The sequence below is a fragment of the Schistocerca cancellata genome, chromosome 4 (genome assembly GCF_023864275.1).
Source record: "Schistocerca cancellata isolate TAMUIC-IGC-003103 chromosome 4, iqSchCanc2.1, whole genome shotgun sequence".
Lineage (NCBI taxonomy): Eukaryota > Metazoa > Arthropoda > Insecta > Orthoptera > Acrididae > Schistocerca > Schistocerca cancellata.
Genome location: NC_064629.1, coordinates 154,687,740 through 154,709,427, shown reverse-complemented (window position 1 = coordinate 154,709,427; position 21,688 = coordinate 154,687,740). Strand labels below are relative to the sequence as shown.

At 42.4% G+C, this 21,688-nt stretch overlaps 1 long non-coding RNA gene across 1 annotated transcript in view; it reads right to left on the bottom strand.

Moving 5' to 3' along the window:
- LOC126183582 (uncharacterized) overlaps positions 1-21,688 on the bottom strand; it is a 104,311-nt gene that overhangs the window by 2,341 nt on the left and 80,282 nt on the right. Inside the window, exon 2 of the long non-coding RNA XR_007536773.1 lies at positions 552-710. This is a non-coding gene — a long non-coding RNA (uncharacterized LOC126183582). The remainder of the gene's footprint in view (positions 1-551; positions 711-21,688) is intronic.

The following is a 21,688-nucleotide window of genomic DNA, read 5'->3' as shown; positions in this document are numbered from 1 at the left end:
CCTGAATTAGAAATTTATGCACGTGGCTGCAACTAATGAGTGCAAGTCAGTAGCTAGCAGTACCATTTCAAATAGGGACAACACCACTTACTGAGTGACAGCAGATATTTCATACTGCTTTTAATATAATTCATCTGTTTAAATGTTGTATAAAGTATTTGCTATTGTATATTGCAGAAAAGCAAACAAAGAAATTTGGTTGTTTTTCACTAACTATGGACATTACTTCACATCATTGTAATTGCATCACAGAACAGAAAAATCGAGCTGAATGTGTATAAAACATAGGAAATAGTGTTAACTACACAATGCTGAAAGGGAAATACTTAACACCGAAATGCGCAGACAAAATGTCAGTTCTGGTTTCACAACACAATTGACTTGACGGGCAACATAAAATACAAATAAAATTCCTCATGACGTTGAGTGCAGGATGCGTGACAAGACTCGCCATGTTGCTAAATTTGCATTAATCTAGTTGTCGTTATCAACATTTGCATCTGCATAAAGCTTTTCATTGTCCTGAACTACATTGCCCTCATTATTCTTACCTTGTATATTCAAACGTTCCATTGCCTTTTCGGTGGTTGCAACAGCAGCCTGGGAGGAAACATTTTCGTTTTGTATTCCAGTCGCTATTTCATGTAACTCATGTTCCTCTGGCAACTGTTGAGGCAATGTACGCTTTTTGCGCTTTTGCAGATGTTTTTCTGAAAAAAAAAGAAACGCACAGGACTAACTTATGTCACAGTTATTGCAATAAATGGCATATAAAATCTGTGGGCAAATATAGCAAAAATATACTAACTGCAAGACACTTCAAAGACACAGTTTGTAAAGCCGCCTATGACGTACTGTGCTTATTTTCCCATAATGACACATTATAAGGTCCGTTCAAGACTGATAAACAAGTGAGGACTGGCAGCTATTATCATTCTTGTGAGCAACTCCATTACTTTCTGTATGAGTTGCTTATCAAACACAGACCTCTAACAAATCCTTTACTACAGGTAACTCACTGATAACTAGTTTAGTACATCACACCTAGTAAGACTGCATAGAATGAAAAAGTTTAAGCATAGAATAAAAAAATAAAATTACAAGTAAATAAATATTTCTCAGATTCTCTATGCTCTGCAATGCTGTTAAATTATTGTATTTTCCTTTTATATTCTTTCTGGGCTGTAGCAAAGAATTAAATGAAGTATGTTGATGTCCCTCTGTGACTCATGAACTAGTAACATTCATATGTGAAAATTCATATTTTGTGCGAATTATTTGTTAATCACTGAGGGATTTTGAGTTCCCAAAATAAAGCTTAACATAGAGGCTTGACAATTATGACTTTTCACAGTTTCATTAAGGTTTCCTAACTGGAAATTCAGATATTTTCATTAACTTGAATTAGCAATTCATGTACGGTATGTAGCTGGAACTATTAGTGCAATTTCAAATTAGGTACCACTTACTGAGTGGTAATAGGTAGCACGGTATTTTAATAAGTACAAGTCCACAACTAGTAGTGCAGTTTAAAATTAGATACCACTTACTGTGTGATGGCAGGTATTTTGTTATATGTTTTCATATTGTCTCTAACAGAACTTATCTCTGTAAATGTTAGATAAGGTATTGTTGTTACACGTTGCAGAAAAGCAAACGAATATCATAAATAAATAACATGGTGGTTTTTCACTAAATATGAACATAACTTCATATCATTGTAATTTCGTCACAGAGGTGAAAACTAGAGGTGAATGGGTGTAAAATATAGGAAATAGTATACTCAATTTTGAAAGAGAGAGACAAACTGGAATGAGCAGGAAATATCAGTTTCTGGGTTATGATGCAGTTCTTTCAGAATAACACACTACAAATATAAGAAATATATACTTTACGATTCTTAGTTTGCTTTAGTATTTTGAAATCGTAAGTGTGCATTTCTTCAGTCTGAATCACACTCGAAAGCGATTAGTACATCTTGCGAATCCAAAATCATAAAGCAGACTTAGAAATCATACCACATTCTCTCAAAAATACAAATTTCTTTAGTGATTAAGGAAGGTTTTCAGCGATCACATAACACAACTACTTCAAATCTTGTTGGCGACAATGTATTCACTAGTTGTCTCCAGGTAGTAGCATCGAAATTTACTAGTTTGGCAGATCTCTAGTGCAAGTCATGAATATAATAATACAATTTCGGGAAGCGTTACAAAGACATCCACAGATAATATGTAGCGTAATATGCTTAAATTGTTATCTGATAATTTTCAAAAGCATTATATTATACTCACTGGGGCCTGTGGTGACACTTTCACCGGCTGTGTGTGGTGCTGCATGTGATGTGTCCTGCTCACCTGTGGATCTGGACTTTGATGGACGCTGATGTGAACGCCCTGACTGTTTGTGCGACTGCTTTGAGCGCTTGCGTTTTGGAACACCTCGGGGTCGTTCCATGTGAACAAGTTCTGGCTCTATGTGAAACTCATTGTACTCTCTATACTGAGGAATGACATCGTATAGTGTGTCATCAATTACCATGAATTCTCCAGGCTGGCCATTTATGATATCTACAAGCACACGTGTATAAAGTTGTTCTTGCAACATCATAGCTTGCTGGAGTAGATGACGATAAAACGACTGGGTTGGATGTGGATTATCTGGGTGCATTGGTGGATGGACATCAGGGAGTGGAGGGTAGAAATGTGGCACACCACCTCCGAATGAAAAAGGATTTGGCATTTCATCGAAGTTTGCAGGATTGCAGATAATACCATCTGGGAAGTAAAGTTCAACATGGATCAAACGCGGAGGTTGACCGGCCACAGCTGGATCCGTTTGTGCATCAGGAGGGTTAACAAGTATATCAAACCCAATCTGATATCTGAGGTAGTATGGAAGCCAAGGAAAGTAGCACATAACTGCGTTCGATCCTAATTCATTGCCAGGCTCAGACGACATAATGCCCTGTAGAGTGATCCAACTGACACTATGAAACCGACTGGAACTCGAGCAAAGCACTAAGACGCCCTTCGAATAGCTAAGACTAGTCGCACTATTCACCGAGGTCTCACTGAAACTGAATGTCAACTGCGTTCTTCGTACTGTAGAAGGAGTCGTATAGTGGGGGCTCATGGGCAGTAGTGGGAGAAGTCGTGGTGGGAGAAGCTACATGGTGGGGGAAGCTACAGGGTGGGGCAAGCTCAGGCAGGGCCCCCAGAACAACGCCAACACATGCTTTGTAGTGTCCATATCCAATCCCATAATAATCTTGACTGTAAAAATCAGTCAAGTTGTCGGTCAGCTTAATTGGCAGTGGTCGATAGTCAAAAAAAGTGAAATTTATTGATCAAATTGCAAACCGAAACAATTTATTGGGCGTAAAAAGACTGAATATATTTAATTAGACTCTTCTGTTCGTTTTAGGAATCCATTACACGTACAGCTGGATTATTATCTTACCTTGGATTATTTTTAAGCTGTCTATATTACAAAGAAATAACATTGCAGCAAGTGCGCACGTATCTGTATGTACTCGTATATAAACATATGAAAACAGGGTTGTTTCCATTACGGAATTGGACCGGCTTTCTGTGAAATTTTGTGCAACACAGAAAGTAAGGTAATTTTCTACGATAAATGAAACGTATCTACAATATACCGTGCCACTATAAACAAACTGAAATACACAAAAATACAACTGTATCATTTTCTTTTTGTTTTTATATGATGAGACTAAAAGCAAATAGAAACCAAAAATTCACAAAAGCAAATTAGCAGTTATTTATCCTTGACAAAATAACGTCTTAGGAAAAATACATACTTTTAATTCGTGGTGATTATTTTACTTTTTTGTTGGAGTAATTAGTGGATTTCCCACCAGGAGTAAAACAAAGGACAGTCACATAATACTGATATTCTAAAGAACACAGTGCACTATCAAATAAGACGCTGGAATAGTCTCTTCATGGTGCATAAATAACTGTGACACGAACGTGTCTAGTTATATGCAATGGCTATAATTGGCTCAGTGGAATAAGTGGAAAAATTAGTCTGTTAATGCTATAAACAAATATTGAATCAACTCTTCTGAAACAGTTGCTGTTTTGACCTCGAAATCGTTTCAAGTGATAGCTGCTATAGTTTCTTTAATAAGGTCTCCCTGTAAAAGCGAATTGATGGCCACTTTAATATGCTATTCATTTCTCGAAATTAGTCTGGATTTTCAGACGAGCATGCGGTAACCATTGACAATTGGTGCTGTTATAGTCTTCAGTCCGAAGACTTGTTTGATGCAGCTTTCCGTGCTACTCTATCCTGTGCAAGCCTCTTCATCTCCAAATAACTGCTGCAACCTACATCCTTCTGAATCTGCTTACTACATTCATCTCTCGGTCTCCCTCTACGATTTTTAGCCCCCACACTTCCCTCAAATACTAAACTGGTGATCCCTTGGTGTCTCAGAATGTGTCCTATCAACATATCCCTACTTTTAGTTAAGATGTAGCACAAATTTCTTGTCTCCCCAATTCCAATTGGTACCTCCTCATTAGTTACTCGATCAGCCTGTCTAATCATCAGGATTACTCTGTAACACCACATTTCAAAACTTACATTCTCTTCTCGTCCAAACTGTTTATCATCCACGTTTTGCTTCCGTATAAGGCTACACTCCACACAAATAGCTGCAGAAAAGACTTCCTAACATTTAAGTCTATATTCGATGTTAACAAATTTCTCTTCTTAGTAAACGCTTTTCTAACAATTGCCAGCCTACATTTTATGTCCTCTATAATTCGTCCAGAATCAGTTGTTTTGCTGCCGAAATAGCAAAACTAATCTACTATTATTAGTGTGTCGTTTCCTGATCTCATTCCCTCAGCAACTTCTGATTTAACTCGACTACATTCCATTATCCTTTTTTTGCTTTTGTTGATGTTCATCTTATTTTCTCCTTTCGAAACACAGCCCATCCCTTTCAACTACTCTTCCAAGTCCTTTGCTGTTTCTAAAATAATTCCAGTACCATAGACAAACCTCATCGTTTCTCAGTTCTTCTCCCTGCACTTTAATTGCTACTTCAAATGTTTCTTTGGTTTCCTTTACTGCTTGCTCATTGTGAGGATAGAATAACATCGGGGACGTGCTACAAACCTGTGCGATCTTGCTTTGTATTGCCCCTGCCTGTGCTTCAGTTTAACCTTTCTAGTGGATGAAATGAAATGGGCGTATGGCATCGTTGGCCGGGAGGCTCCAACCGGGGAAGTTCGGCCGCCAAGTGCAAGTCTTATTTCAGTCGACGCCACATTGGGCGACTTGCGCGCCAGTGATGAGGATGAAATGATGATGAGGGCAACACAACACCCAATCCCTGGGCGGAGAAAATCTCCAAACCGGCCGGGAATCGAACCCGTGCCAGCTTGCATGGGAGGCAAGCACGTTACCACCCAGCTAAGCAGGCGGACATCTAGTGGATAATAATCATTACAATTTGTTCGTCATTGCTCTCTTTCCTTTCTGATCAAGGGTTGGACGAGCTAACACAACCCTTGTTTATATCACACAGTTGTTCCATTTGTCTTCTCCTGCAGCAAGTTTAATTATAGTAGGCTACCTCGCATTTCCATGTGTGTGTTTATGGAAATATATGCAAGACTTTACCAGATCTGTCCAACTTCTGGTCTGCAGAAGTCCCATTTTGCCTCCTACAACCCTTTAATCAATAATCAGAAACCCTGCTAGAAGAGGTGATGTCTGAAGCTGGCCACGGCCAAGAAAGCGGAAGACTAGCAGGTAAGGTTAAACGTGCTGGGTTGGAGCATAAGTTCACAGCGTAAAAAAAAAAAAAAAAAAAAAAAAAAGAAACAGATACATATAGCAGAGACTTTAGTCGTCAATAATATATTCTGCTTCACCATCTTCAATAGTCTGTCAACGCTGAGGTAACCTTTCGATTCTGCGACTGTAGAAATCACTTGGTTTTGAGCCGAAGAACTCATCGAGCCAAGTTCGGAGCGCATTTTCATCAAAATGGTTCAAATGGCTCTGAGCACTATGGGACTTAACTGCTGAGGTCATCAGTCCCCTAGAACTTAGAACTACTTAAACCTAACTAACCTAAGGACATCACACACATCCATGCCCGAGGCAGGACTCGAACCTGCGACCGTTGCGGTCGCGCGGTTCCAGACTGTAGCGCCTAGAACCGGCCGGCGCATTTTCATCCAAAAAGGTTGTTCGATAGAGAGTGGAAAATGTGAAAATCCGAGAGCGCAATATCAAGTGAATAAGGTGGGTGCGGAATGACTTCCCAACCCAGCTCCTGCATAGATTTTGTGTCTGTCTGGCAGAATAAGAGCGGGCATTATTGTGGAGTAGCATTACTTCACGCAGTCTTCCTGGGCGTTGTTCTTGGATTGCGTCTGTAAGACGTCTCAGTTGTTTACAATAACATTCAGCAGTGATAGTTCGACCTCGGGGAAGTAGTTGGTAGTATACCACACTGTCGCTTTCCACAATCGGTATAAGATTATCTTTTGTGGATGCGTGCAGGTCTCTGGACGAGGAGTTGCTGCTTTGTTTGGGCTCATTTACTCCTTTATTTTCCTTATGTTAGCATAAAGAGACCATTATCATCACTAATAACGATACAAGATAGAAACAATTAGTGTTGTTCACGAGCCAACTGTTGACGAGCAAGCAGAGATGCATATATGACCACCAGCTGACATTTGTGATTTCGGCTTAGAGCATTTGGTACCCATACACCCGATTTTTGAACATTCTCCATAGGATGGAACTATCGCACGGTGGTGGTATGATCACAGTTGATCACATTTGCCATTTGTAGAGTACACTAACATGGATCATTGTGGGTTAATACATTTAAACGATCTTCATCAAACCCCGAATGTCTTCCTGAATATGGAGAGTCACTAATGTCAAAACGATCCTCCTTAAAACGAAACCGAGCGAGGTGGCGCAGTGGTTAGACACTGGACTCGCATTCGGGAGGAGGACGGTTCAATCCCGCGTCCGGCCATCCTGATTTAGGTTTTCCGTGATTACCCTAAATCACTCCAGGCAAATGCTGGGATCGGGATGGTTCCTCTGAAAGGGCACGGCCGACTTCCTTCCCCATCCTTCCCTAATCCGATGAGACCGATGACCACGCTGTCTGGTCTCCTTCGCCAAAACCAACCTTAAAACGAGAAAACCATTTTGTTGCCGCGCTGTGTTCAATAGCATAATCCCCATACACTGTGTAAATGCCTATGATTGCCTGCGCTGCTATCACCCCTCGATTGAAGTCAAATAGAAGAATATGTCGGAAATATTTCGACTTCTCCACTTGGCACTCCATTTTCTAGAGTCGACAGCTCCTCTCACTATCTCCGAATGGGGAAACGACAATATGTAAACTCATCCATCAACAAAACAGTTTATTGATTTAATCGTATGGGTAGGGCCCCCGTCGGGCAGGCCGTTCGCCGGGTGCCGGTCTTTCAATCTGACGCCACTTCGGCGACATGCAGTCAATGAGGATGAAAGGATGATGATGACAGCACAACACCCAGTCCCTAGGAAGAGAAAATTCCCCGACCTAGCCGGGAATCGAACCCGGGTCTAGAAGATTGACTATCCGTCACGCTGACCATTCTGCTACCATTTTTTTTTTTCATTTTGTTCGTTGTTGGTTCAAATGGCTCTGAGCACTATGGGACTTAAAATCTGAGGTCATCGGTCCCCTAGAACTTAAAACTACTTAAACCTAACTAACCTAAGAACATCACACACATCCATGCCCGAGGCAGGACTCGAACCTGCGACCGTAGCGGTCGCGCGGTTCCAGACTGAAGCGCCTAGAACCGCTCGGCCACAATGGCCGGCTGTTCGTTGTTGATCGTTGAGTTTGCTCGTTGCGGACGTCACATGACATCCGTTGAAATTCGTTTGCTGATCCTTCCTCTCAGTTTTTTTTATTACAGAGGCCATCCAGCTCTCTGACCGAACACGCTGAGCTACCGCGCCGGCGCTACTGGGGGAGGACAACATAACAGTGAACTACAAATAAAAACATGACATGCAATAAATAGCCGGCCAGTATGGCAGAGCGGTTCTAGGCGCTTCAGTCTGGAACCGCGCGACCGCTACGGTCGCAGATTCGAAACCTGCCTCGGGCATGGATGTGTGTGATGTCCTTAGGTTAGTTAGGTTTAAGTAGTTCTAAGTTCTAGGGGACTGATGACCTGAGATGTTAAGTCCCATAGTGCTCAGAGCCATTTCAGCCATTTTTGCGATAAATAAACGATAGCAACCGGAATACCAATATGCAAAACAAAAACCTGTGCAATTATGCAGTAACCTAATATCTGTTGATTGAGAATCGGAATTCGTTCAGCCAATTCAGTATCTACCGCCTCTACCGCTACGTTCGTTCTTCTAAAAGAGAACCGACAGAAGCCGCAACATCTGCAAGCGTTGGTCACTTGGGATTTCCTATCTCCGACAGTTCCCTTAAGAACCGAGCCCATTACAAGCTCCGCTACCATATCATATTTATCTGTCTCAAGTTTCAACGTTAACCTTATAGCAGCACCTGGAGGTAACGCCGCTCACAACGATACAGAGGTTTCTAAAGTCACAGCATTTCCTACTTCGGTGGACAATGCTAAATGTGCGGTTTAGTAGAACCGCAGAAACTCACTGCTGGAAATGTGTGAGTAATTTGTACTCCACTCCGTCTTCAGGCCACAAGTGGCCTATCGGGACCATCCGGCCGCCGTGTCATCCTCAGATAGGATAGGAGGAGCGTGGGGTCAGCACACAGCTCTCCCGGTCGTTATGATGGTATTCTTGACCGAAGCCGCTACTATTCGGTCGAGTAGCTTCTCAATCGGGATCACGAGGCTGAGTCCACGCCGACAAATGGCAACAGCGCATGGCGGCCTGGATGGTCACCCATCCAAGTGCCGACCACGCCCGACAGCGCTTAACTTCGGTGATCTCACGGGAACCGGTGTGAGGAATTTGTAATGAATGAAAAAGTCTATACCCGTCGTATTTCAGTATAGGGCATGTGTCCTGTACTGCCCCCCCCCCCCCCTTGCTCCCCCCCCCTCCCCCCCCCGCACACACATACACGTGTGGATGCGGGACAATCACTGCCGGACGCCTGAAAACATACAGACCATCTCAGATTGAGGACAATGTCTTTGTTTTGATTTCATTCCTTAAACTATACTCTGTCAAATTCTACTGCATTTGATTCTAATTTATCATGGACTGACAATGTAGAATTAAACTAAAAATCGTCCGTACGTTTTCTTAGGTTTATTTTCACCAATCCGTTAACATCTTTTCATTTCAGAGCATCTATTTACTTTGGGGAAACCACGCAATTTTGGGAGCTTATCGGCGTCGTAAATGGTATAGATGCCGTGAGATTTTTTTTGTAACACAACCGTCTGGCACCTAGGTCACTTCAAAAGTTACCGTACCACTTGGCAGCGCGTACACGTATTTATTCACCTGCAATACAGAACTGGTACTGGCGACAGTGTGTCACAGAATAACGCTTCCGAGCATGTACACTCTCATTGCCACCGATGGAGGCTATCGCGGGCGGATATCCGTAGAAAGATACATAATTGATTCTGGAATGCTAGAGTATATTTTGGCAAATGCATGGCAATAGTGTTTTCTCTCACTGCGTTAATAATGGCACACAGTGAAGCAGTTACATCCATATCAATCAGTGTCCTCATGCATCCAACGACACTTCGAAGTCCGATCTGAACTCTCTATACACTGGGCGATGGCGCACGTTGACTAACCTACCTTATGCAGTGCAGTAGTGAACTTACTGAAAAAATGAGTTTAATAGCTGTTCCTGTGTAATGGAAAGGCATTTTACGCGACCCAGAACTCCAATACACAACAGTAGCTGTGCGCCTATTCGGTGGCCACGGATGGTTGCAAGTCCACGGTCCCTCTAAAAGAAACTGTACCATTCTGCAAAGATCGAGGTAAAACCGGTTGGGTACCTGTGTGAAATGTGACCCCATACAATCTTCAGTAGCAAACGCGTCACTCTTTGTTGTTGCCTGATAATTTTTCAAGTATGCTTGTATTTATCTGAGAAACGCAACTTCGAAGCAACATTTGGTGTCAATATTCAAAACAACACTTGAATTTTGCTGCAGTTTGGGGGTTTTAGTGCTGCAGCAACATCAATGTGCTCAGGTAAAAAATTGGTAATCCTCTATCGAGCGTAGCGGAGTCCTTAAATTAAAAGAGTGCAATTATTTTGAAAATACGTCTTTTAATCGCCAGAAGAATTAGTGCTAAAGTGATTCAAATTTTTCTTTTTTTTTTTTGTACGTACCTAAAACTGCCGCATGTTATTACTGAGATTTCATGTCAAATGAGTTACGCAAAAGGTCCTCATATACAAACACCAATTGCTCTGCATCATTTTGCAACGACAGTTCATGAGAAACAATTTCCAATCAAGGAGCAAAAAATTTCTTAGGAATCGTAAATCATGCCAAGCTGATATTTTAATTATTTCATTTATTTGTTTATTCATCTAGGAATTATCTTACAATAATATTAATACGAAAGTGGAAGAGAGGACAGGTAGTCAATCGAGCCCTAATGAACGAAATATCCCAGCATTTGCCTGAAATCATCTAGGAAATCCTCGGAGAACCTAAATTACGATGGCCAGAGAAATCAAGCTCAGTCCTTCCGAATATTAGCTCAGTGTCTTAACAGTTGCATCGTCTCATTCGGTTGGTACTGTTTTTCTCTCACATCAAGGACATCCACTGGTGACTCCGGAATCATGAACTTGCTGCTATGTTCCTTACACTAAATCCAGTCCGCCGTCCGGAGTGGCCGTGCGGTTCTAGGCGCTGCAGTCTGGAACCGAGCGACCGCTACGGTCGCAGGTTCGAATCCTGCCTCGGGCATGGGTGTGTGTGATATCCTTAGGTTAGTTAGGTTTAATTATTTCTAAGTTCTAGGCGACTGATGACCTCAGAAGTTAAGTCGCATAGTGCTCAGAGCCATTTGAACCATTTAAATCTAGTCCATTATGCCCGTAAATATGCCATTATTCCACAAGCTCGTTTCATGTTCTCCCGTCAGTCCACCTGAAAAATGAGTCAGCTTCTCGTGTGAAGAGTGGCATGTTGAACTCAACAGAATGCCGAGACGTTACTGTCATGCACTGTAGCTATGGCAAATGATTTTCTTGCAAAAGCGTTATTATATGGTAATATAGCAAGGTGTTGTAGCTGTCATTAGTAACAACGACTCTGAACCCTCTAAGTAATGTCTGATTGTGTACGAGCGGTATGCATTACATATGAAGAACGTTTCAGCTGCCTTTTTAAACAGATGTATTTTAGTAGTCGTTATAATCTCTTCTTGAAATTTATTATACAATTTCATTGTTTGCTGTTTGGTACTTTCCGTTTATTTTTCCTTGGTAAAATGTCCAAACTGGCTCTTCATTAATGATTATGTGTATAACTGTTAGTGAAGTACATAGTATTGTTTTCCCTAATATGCAGATCAGATTGGAAGATGTACTCACTTGCTGCAATAAAGATATAGTTTTTACAATGAGCCCAACTCTAAGTTACTATTCTTACGGCCCTTTTCGCCAGTTTAAAACTATATCCGGGTTTTGTGACTTCGATCCCCAGAAAAGAATCCAATAGCTAAGGACTGAGTGTACATAGGAATAACACGTAAATATAAGGCAAAGACTGTTACAAACTGATGAGAGAAACATAAGAGCAAAACATACTAATGACATTCATATTGCCAGCCTCTTTGTGTGTTCATTTCATGCCAGTTGACAATTAATATTCATCGCTAAAAACTTTGTGTTTGTTGCACAATTTATAAATTTACCATTTATACTCAGTGTAACGGAGGTTTGTTCCCTCTTTAAGCTGAAGTGCATTCTGTTTGTTTGCTTTCCCAATGTCTAATACTGTCTGGAAAGTCACTGACTGGCAGAGTAATTCAGCCACCCTAGCGATACAGTTTTATGCAGCCCGTAATGTTATGCCTGGCCTTCAAAAACCAGGCGCGAGATTTTCATTTTCTCTCGCTCGCTACCCGCAAGCTATTAGTCCTACAGGAAAAAGAACGGTATCTTTTTTGTACCAAATTTAACGTTGTTAAAGTTTGTACTGGGATACGTTTTCGCTAGAGACCACAGCTTGCGAGTTATTCAAGAAAAACGTACAAAACCGAGCTGCAACTGTCACTCTCTACTCAGGCCCCACCGGTAATAATTTCTAGTATGTTGCACAACCATGAAAAAATGTTGTGACTGGATTGTGTGCTGGCCGCCAGCACATAAAAACAGTTGTGGATGGCAGGTTACGTTCGGGGCTCGAAGATGATATAACGTATTAAAAAGAATAAACGGAGGTAGATTCAAATAAAGCCGCTGGTTTTGTAATCATTACTCAAGTATTCTATGACCAGTACTGCCAATGAGCTGTGATGGAGTAAAATAAATAACACCCGCTTCAATTATTTTATAACTGCGTCATTTATCTCGGCAATAAAGTAAGAGTCGAATTCACTATCCATTTAAGATTTTCTGCGTTTTCATTGAATCAAGGATACAACTTATTCGTTGGCTTAAGTCAGAAAATGATCTACGAAATGACTCCCACACACCGCAGGTCAGAAGGGCAGTTAACACTGAGCACAATAACGAACTCGTTAGCTGACTTGCGTGGCATTGGATCGTAGCTCCCCACCTCCAGCGTCATTTACTAGTGTTTGTGGAGAACGAAAGGCACATGACACATTGGAACGCCGAGTGCTGTAACAGCAGGGTTACCACAAATTCGATGAATCACAGCTGAGCTGTTGGGTTGATGATGATGTTTGGTTTGTGGGGCGCTCAACTGCGTGGTTATCAGCGCCCGTACAATTACCCAATCTTTGCTCAGTCCAATTTCGCCACTTTCCTGGATGATAATGATGAAATGATGAGGACAACACAAACACCCAGTCATCTCGAGGCAGGTGAAAATCCCTGACCCCGCCGGGAATCGAACCCGGGACCCCGTGCTCGGGAAGCGAGAACGCTACCGCGAGACCACGAGCGGCGGACCAGTAAGAGCTGTTGGGTTGCTGCGTATTTGGGCCGTAACAGTCTGTGCTGATACGGAAGAATGACTTCATACTGTGAATTACGTGGCTTTCTCTGTTCCGTTCTCTGCTTTGTCACTCCGTCATTTGGCAGCCGTAAGACTTCCTGCCATCTTTGCATTATCACCCTCACTGACCTTCGGAAGCAGCTACTTTCTCATACAAAGTGGAGACGTGCGATACAAGCATTTCTCCGTGTAATATAGCTGTGTGTAATGAGAATGTAACAAAGATACTGTAAGCTAGATGTGAGAAGAGAACTGATTTTTGGGCCATGGGTTGCAGATGGCAGCTGTTAAAATGCATACAGACTAGGCTAACGAAGGCCAACGAATTACAGAGACTGGATTCGGCAGAAAGTTCGTCGCCAATGCAATGGCTTTCGATTTCTCATCCACACCAAACGAAGGACTTGGGGCCAAGGGATTGGACCATGTGGAGTCACATTGGGCTTTGATAACATGCCGACGTTGCTCCCGTTTAAAAGCAAAACTAGGATAATGGAATTAGGTCGGGTGATGCTGAGGGAATTAGATTAGGAAATGAGACACTTAAAGTAGTAAAGGAGTTTTGCTATTTGGGGAGCAAAATAACTGATGATGGTCGAAGTAGAGAGGATATAAAATGTAGACTGGCAATGGGAAGGAAAGCATTTCTGAAGAAGAGAAATTTGTTAACATCGAGTATAGATTTAAGTGTCAGGAAGTCGTTTCTGAAAGTATTGGTATGGTGTGTAGCCATGTATGGAAGTGAAACATGGACGATAAATAGTTTAGACAAGAAGAGAATAGAAGTTTTCTAAATGTGGTGCTACAGAAGAATGCCGAAGATTAGATGGGTAGATCGCATAACTAATGAGGAGGTATTGAATAGAATTGGGGAGAAGAGCAGTTTATGGCATAACTTGTTTAGAAGAAGGGATCGGTTGGTAGGACATGTTCTGCGGCATCAAGGGATCATCAATTTAGTATTGGAGAGCAGCGCGGAGGGTAAAAATCATAGAGGGAGACCAAGAGATGAATACCCTAAACAGATTCAGAAGGATGTAGGTTGCAGTAGGTATTGGGAGATGAAGAAGCTTGCACAGGATAGAATAGCATGGAGAGCTGCATGAAACCAGTCTCAGGACTGAAGACCACAACAACAACAACATAAAGGTAGCGTTTTATTTACAATTTCACCGACCGATATTGAGAGGGAAGAAGAGGATTTAGCAGTCGTTGCATGTGCAACATTTATTTTACTGCAAGAAGATGATCATCAGAAAAAGAAGAAGAAACGGTACTGGTGGACAACCTCTCTGTCAGAAAGTAAGGGGTGGGGCGGTGGGACAAAATTACTGTTTGCCTTAAAGCTGAATTGGAATATGGGCTATTTCACAATTTTTTTTTCGAATGAAACATACAGACCGAATTATTACTGAACTGTATTGGCCCTAATATTTACAAAGATAACCCCTCTTTTAGGAGAGCTGTATCTGCAGCAGTTACTCCCTTCTGGAACGTTCCTGATTGGCTTTCAGGTTTCTAAATTGTTGGTGGGAGACATCGGGCTCGACGTCAGCGCTCTCAGTGGAGGGAAAGTTAGGCCTTTTCAGTGATTAGAACGTCAAATCAAACACCTTTCAACCGTTTAAATTTCCATATTGTTATTTTAGTTGGCTTCGAGTTACGACGATATATTACGTCATCTTCATGCCCCTCTATATTTCATATAGCCTTTAAGCAGGGGAAGATAAAGGATAGTATGAGCCTGACCGACGTGTAGGAAGATTCTCACAGATTACTCCAGCAAAATAAGAGCATAGCTGCTACTGATAGACCGCGATCGATACATTCGCCCTACCTTGGTCATTGCTAAGCGTTGGAAAGTGAAACATATCTTAAGGTACTAACTGAATATGATTGTTAATTTATCCACATGGTTTTTATCATTTGGCATTAAGTAATAAAAAGTTATTATTCTTATATTTTTCTTTTTTTAAGTTCTCGATACAAACTGACATATTCCATGAACATTTCCCACCGACACTGAGTTCCAACGCAATGAAGTTTATAATAACATCATTTTGCTTGGCGGTAGAATTTTATTTAATCCATAGTACTGCTTATTGATAAAATAAGTCACAAAATTTTATCAAATATGCGTGAGGCGTGACAGCAACAACAGACTCGTCAACTGACAAGCGTGGTTAGGATCGTAGCTCCCGACTTCTCGCGTCATTTACGCGCAGGTCTAGAGAACGACGGGTACCGTACTCGAGGATTTCGTCGGAATGTCACGTACAGCGACATCAGGGTTTCTGCAGCTTCGATGATTCACAGCTAAGCTTCTAGGCAGCTGTGTGGCAGGGCCGGTGTAGCGAGGCGGAATGATTCATACTGAGAACTTTGTTGCTTCCGGCAGTTCTGCTCCCTGCTTCGTCACTCCATAATTGGGCTGCCGAGAAATTCCTGCCCGTTCATACTCTCAAACACGCCCTTTGGAAGCAGCCATTTTCTCAGACAAAGCGATGATGTGCGAGAGAAGCATTTACCTAACTATTCTGGAATGACATCAGAAACCAATAAAGCTTCGAACACTGACATGGCGCGACTGATGTTGAACGAAAAGAAGTAAAATAATAAAAACTTTCTCTTTCGCCTTTACCGTCTCCTTCTAATGAGGAACAGCGTCAGAAATATGGCTTAAAGTCAATTTATATTCAAAATGCTGACAATATTATGCAGTCACATGCGGAACTTCATTCGTCTCTGATTTATGAAACCTCTGTAATAATGGTGCTGGATTTTTTTGTTTATTTTATTTATCGCACAATTCAGTAACTACACATAATTTACGGAAACCGCTGCTTCCAGTTCAAAACACAATGGAACTGCTGTTTTATATCACTAGTGTTAATGTGCCTTGGTTGCTAATGTAGAGAGTTAGAGTTAGAAATACAGGGCGTGGCCAGAAATGTGGATGCACGCAAAACACACCACATTAGCATGCCTAATACGGCACCGAGCGAGATGGCGCAGTGGTTATCACAGTGGACACGGATTCGGGAGGACGACGGTTCAAGCCCGCGTCCTGCCATCCCTAAATCGCTTAGGCAAATCCCGGGAGAGTTCCTTTGAAAGGGCGCGGCTGACTTTTATCCCCATCCTTCCCTAATCCGATGGGACGATGACCTCGCTGTTTGGTCTCCTCCCCAAAATCAACCAACCAACATATTACGGAATAAGAAAACCGTTGGCGTTGGCGTTGGCGTTTACAACAGCCTCCAGTACACTCTGAATGGATAAATACAGGTCCTGTATGGTTTCCAAGGGAATATTATGTCATTTACCCTACAAAATAGTGCTAAGTTCAGGTAACGATGTCAGAAGTAGATAGCGGTTACAACTACTTTCCTCAAAAGGAGACCACAAAGGCTCAATAAAATTGATATATGGTGACTGTCGTGGCCGAGGGAGATGTGAAAATCCGTCCTCGTGCTCACAAAACCACTACTGGGACATTCAAGCTGTGTGAACGAGGGCTCTGTAGTCTTGGAATACGGCATCATCATTAGGGAACAAACATTGTACCATCATGGGATGGACATGATCAGCCAAACGATCGCATAGTACTTGTCACCCCCCCCCCCCCCGAACCATTGACCTTGCCGTTCGTGGGGAGACCTGCGTGCCTCAGCGATACAGATAGCCGTACCATTAGGTGCAACCGCAACGGAGGGGTATCTGTTGAGAGGCCAGACAAACGTGTGGTTCCTGAAGCGGAGCAGCAGCCTTTTCAGTAGTTGCAGGGATAACAGTCTGGATGATTGACTGACCTGGCCTTGTAACACTAACCAAGACGCCCTTGCTGTGCTGGTACTGTGAACAGCTGAAAGCAAGAGGAAACTACAGCCGTACTTTTTCCCGAGGGCATGCAGCTTTACTGTATGGTTAAATGATGATGGCGTCCTCTTGGGTAAAATATTCCGGAGGTAATATAGTCCCCCATGCCGATCTCTGGGCGCTGACTACTCAGGAGGACGTCGTTATCAGCAGAAAAAAAACTGGCGTTCTACGGATCGGAGCGTGAAATGTCAGATCCCTTAATCGGACAGGTAGGTTAGAAAATTTAAAAAGGGAAATGGATAGGTTAAAGATAGATATAGTGGGAATTAGTGAAGTTCGGTGGCAGGAGGAACAAGACTTCTGGTCAGGTGAATACAAGTTTATAAATACAAATTCAAATAGGGCTAGTGCAGGAGTAGGTTTAATAATCAATAAAACATAGGTATGCGGGTAAGCTACTACAAACAGCATAGTGAACGCATTATTGTGGGCAAGACAGATACGAAACCCACGCCTACCACAGTAGTACAAGTTTATATGCCGACTAGCTACGCAGATGATGAAGAGATTGATGAAATGTATGATGAGATAAAAGAAATTATTCACATAGTGAAGGCAGACGATAATTTAATAGTCATGGGTGACTGGAATTCGATAGCAGGAAAAGGAAGAGAAGGAAACGTAGTAGGTGAATATGGAATGGGGGTGATGAATGAAAGAGGAAGCCACCTGGTAGAATTTTGCACAAAGAATAACTTAATCATAGCTAACACTTAGTTCAAGAATCATAAAAGAAGGTTGTATACATGGAAGAAGCCTGGAGATACTGACAGGTTTCTGACAGATTATAGACTACTGGCCACTAAAATTACTACACCAAGAAGAAACGCAGATGATAAACTGGTATTCATTGGACAAATATATTATACTACTACTGACATGTGATTACATTTTCACGCAATTTAGGTGCATAGATTCTGAGAAATCAGTACCCAGAACAACCACCTCTGGTCGTAATAACGGCCTTGATACGCCTGGGCATTGAGTCAGACAGAGCTTGCATGGCGTGTACAAGTACAGCTGCCCATGCAGCTTCAACACGATACCACAGTTCATCGAGAGTATTGACTGGCGTATTGTGTCGAGCCAGTTCCTCGGCCACCATTGAGCAGACGTTTTCAGTTGGTGAGAGATCTGGAGATTGTGCTTGCCAGGGCAACAGCCGAACATTTTCTGTATCCAGAAAGGCCCTTACAGGATCTGCAAAATGCGGTCGTGCATTATCCTGCTGAAATGTAGGGTTTCGCAGGGATCGAATGAAGGGTAGAGCCACGGGTCGTAACACATCTCAAACGTAACGTCCACTGTTCAAAGGGCCGTCAATGCGAACAAGAGGTGACCGAGACGTGTAACCAATGGCACCCCATACCATCACGCCGGGTGATAGGCCAGTATGGCGATGACGGATACACGCTTCCAATGTGCGTTCACCGCGATGTCGCCAAACACGGATGCGACCATCATGATGCTGTAAACAGAACCTGGATTCATCCGAAAAAATGACGTTTTGCCATTCGTGCACCCACGTTCGTCGTTGAGTACACCATCGCAGGCGCTCTTGTCTGTGATGCAGCGTCAAGGGTAACCGCAGCCATGGTCTCCGAGCTGATAGTCCATGCTGCTTCAAACGTCGTCGAACTGTTCGTGCAGATGGTTGTTGTCTTGCAAACGTCCCCATCTGTTGACTCAGGGATCGAGACGTGGCTGCACGGTCCGTTACAGCTATGCGGATAAGATGCCTGTCATCTCAACTGCTAGTGATACGAGGCCGTTGGGATCCAGCACGACGTTCCGTATTACCCCCCTGAACCCACCGATTCCATATTCTGATAAGTCATTGGATCTCGACCAACGCGAGCAGCAATGTCGCGATACGATATACCGCAATCGCGATAGGCTACAATCAGGCCTTCATCAAAGTCGGAAACGTGATGGTACGCATTTCTCCTCCGTACACGAGGCATCACAACAACGTTTCACCTGGCCACGACGGTCAACTGCTGATTGTGTATGAGAAATCGGTTGGAAACTTTCCACGTGTCAGCACGTTGGAGGTGTCGCCACCGGCGCCAACCTTGTGTGAATGCTCTGAAAAGCTAATCATTTGCATATCACAGCATCTTCTTCCTATCGGTTAAATTTCGCGTCTGTAGCACGTCATCTTCGTGGTGTAGCAATTTTAATGGCCAGTAGTGTATAATGGTAAGACAGAGATCCAGGAACCAGATTTTAAATTGTAAGACGTTTACAGGGACAGATGTGGACTCTGACGACAATCTGTTGGTTATGAACTATAGATTAAAACTAATGAAACTGCAAAAAGGTGGGAATTTAAGGAGATGGGACCTGGATAAACTGACAGAACCAGAGGTTGAAGAGAGTTTCAGGGAGAGCATTAGGGAACGATTGACAAGACTCGGTGAAAGAAATACAGTAGAAGAAGACTGGGTAGCTTTGAGAGATGAAATAGTGAAGGCAGCAGAGGATCAAGTAGGTAAAAAGAGGAGGGCTAATAGAAATTCTTGAGTAACAAAAGAGATAATGAATTTAATTGATGAAAGAAGAAAATACAAAAATGCAGTAAATGAAGCAGGCAAAAAGGAATACCAACGTCTCAAAAATGAGATACAAAGGAAGCGCAAAATGGCTAAGCAAATGTAAGGATGTGGAGGCGTATATCACTAGGGGTAAGATAGATACTGCCTACAGAAAAATTAAAGAGACCTTTGGAGAAAAGAGAACCTCTTGCATGAATATCAAGAGCTCAGATGGAAACCCAGTACTAAGCAAAGAAGGGAAAGCAGAACGGTGGAAGGAGTATATAGAGGGTCTATACAAGGGCGATGTTCTTGAGGACAATATTATGAAAATGGAAGAGGATGTAAATGAAGATGAAATGGGAGATATGATACTGCGTGAGGAGTCTGACAGAGCACTGAAAGACGTAAGTCGAAACAAGGCCCCGGGAGTAGACAGCATTCCATTAGAACTACTGATAGCACTGGGAGAGCCAGCGCTGACAAAACTCTACCATCTGGTGAGCAAGATGCATTGGGACAGGGCCTTCAGACTTCAAGAAGAATGTAATAATTCCAATCCCAAAAAAAGAAGGGGTTGACAGATGTGAAAATTACCGAACAATCAGTTTAATAAGCCACGGCTGCAAAATACTAACACGAATTCTTTATAGGCGAATGGAAAAACTGGTAGAAGCACACCTCGGGGAAGATCAGTTTGGATTCCGTAGCAATGTTGGAACACTTGAGGCAATACTGATCTTACGACTTATTTTAGAAGAAAGATTAAGGAAAGGCAAACCTACGTTTCTAGCATGTGTAGACTTATAGAAAGCTTTTGACAAGGTTGACGGGAATACTCTCTTTCAAATTCTAAAGGTGGCAGGGGTAAAATACAGGGAGCGAAAGGCTATTTACAATTTGTACAGAAACCAGATGGCAGTTATAAGAGTCGGGAGGTATGAAAGGGAAGCAGTGGTTAGGAAGGGAGTGAGACAGGGTTGTAGGCTCTCCCCGATGTTATTCAATCTGTATATTGAGCAAGCACTAAAGGAAACAAAAGAAAAATTCGGAGTAGGAATTAAAATCCATGGAGAAGAAATTAAAACCTTGAGGTTCGCCGATGACATTGTAATTCTGTCAGAGACAGCAAAGTACCTGGAAGAGCAGCTGAACGGAATGGACAGTGTCTTGAAAGGAGGATACAAGATGAGCATCAACAAAAGCAAAACGAGGATAATGGAATGTAGTCGAATTAAGTCGGGTGATGCTGAGGGAATTAGATTAGGAAATGCGACACTTAAAGTAGTAAAGGAGTTGCTGATGATGGTCGAAGTAGAGAGGATATGAAATGTAGACTGGCAATGGCAAGGAAAGCGTTTCTGAAGAAGAGAAATTTGTTAACATCGAGTATAGGTTTAAGTATCAGGAAGTCGTTTCTGAAAGTATTTCTATGGATTGTAGCCATGTATGGAAGTGAAACATGGACGATAAATAGTTTACACAAAAAGAGAATAGAAGCTTTCAAAATGTGGTGCTACAGAAGAATGCTGAAAGTTAGATGGGTAGATCACAAAACTAATGAGTAGGTATTGAATAGAATTGGGGAGAAATTTTTGGCGCAACTTGACTAGAAGAATGGATCGGTTGGTAGGACATATTCTGAGGCATCAAGAGATCAGAAATTTAGCATTGGAGGGCAGTGTGAAGGGTAAAAATCGTAGAGGGAGACCAAGAGAAGAATACCCTAAACAGATTCAGAAGGATGTAGGCAGCAGTGGTATTGGGAGATGAAGAAGCTTGCACAGGATAGAGTAGCATGGAGAGCTGCATTAAACCAGTCTCAGCACTGAAGACCACAACAACAACAATACTTGTCAGTAATGCGACCTTATAGAGTAACCATGGGTCAGTGGAATACCCTGATATCACTACCCAAATCACCACCGAACCCTCACCATGTTTCACTCTTGGCAGTAAGCAGTGTACATCGTAGTCTTGGAATGGCATACGCCAGATGTAAACTCGGCCGTAAGTTAGGAACATTGTGAAACCAGACTCATCCGGCCCAATGCCTTTCTACTGCTGTTC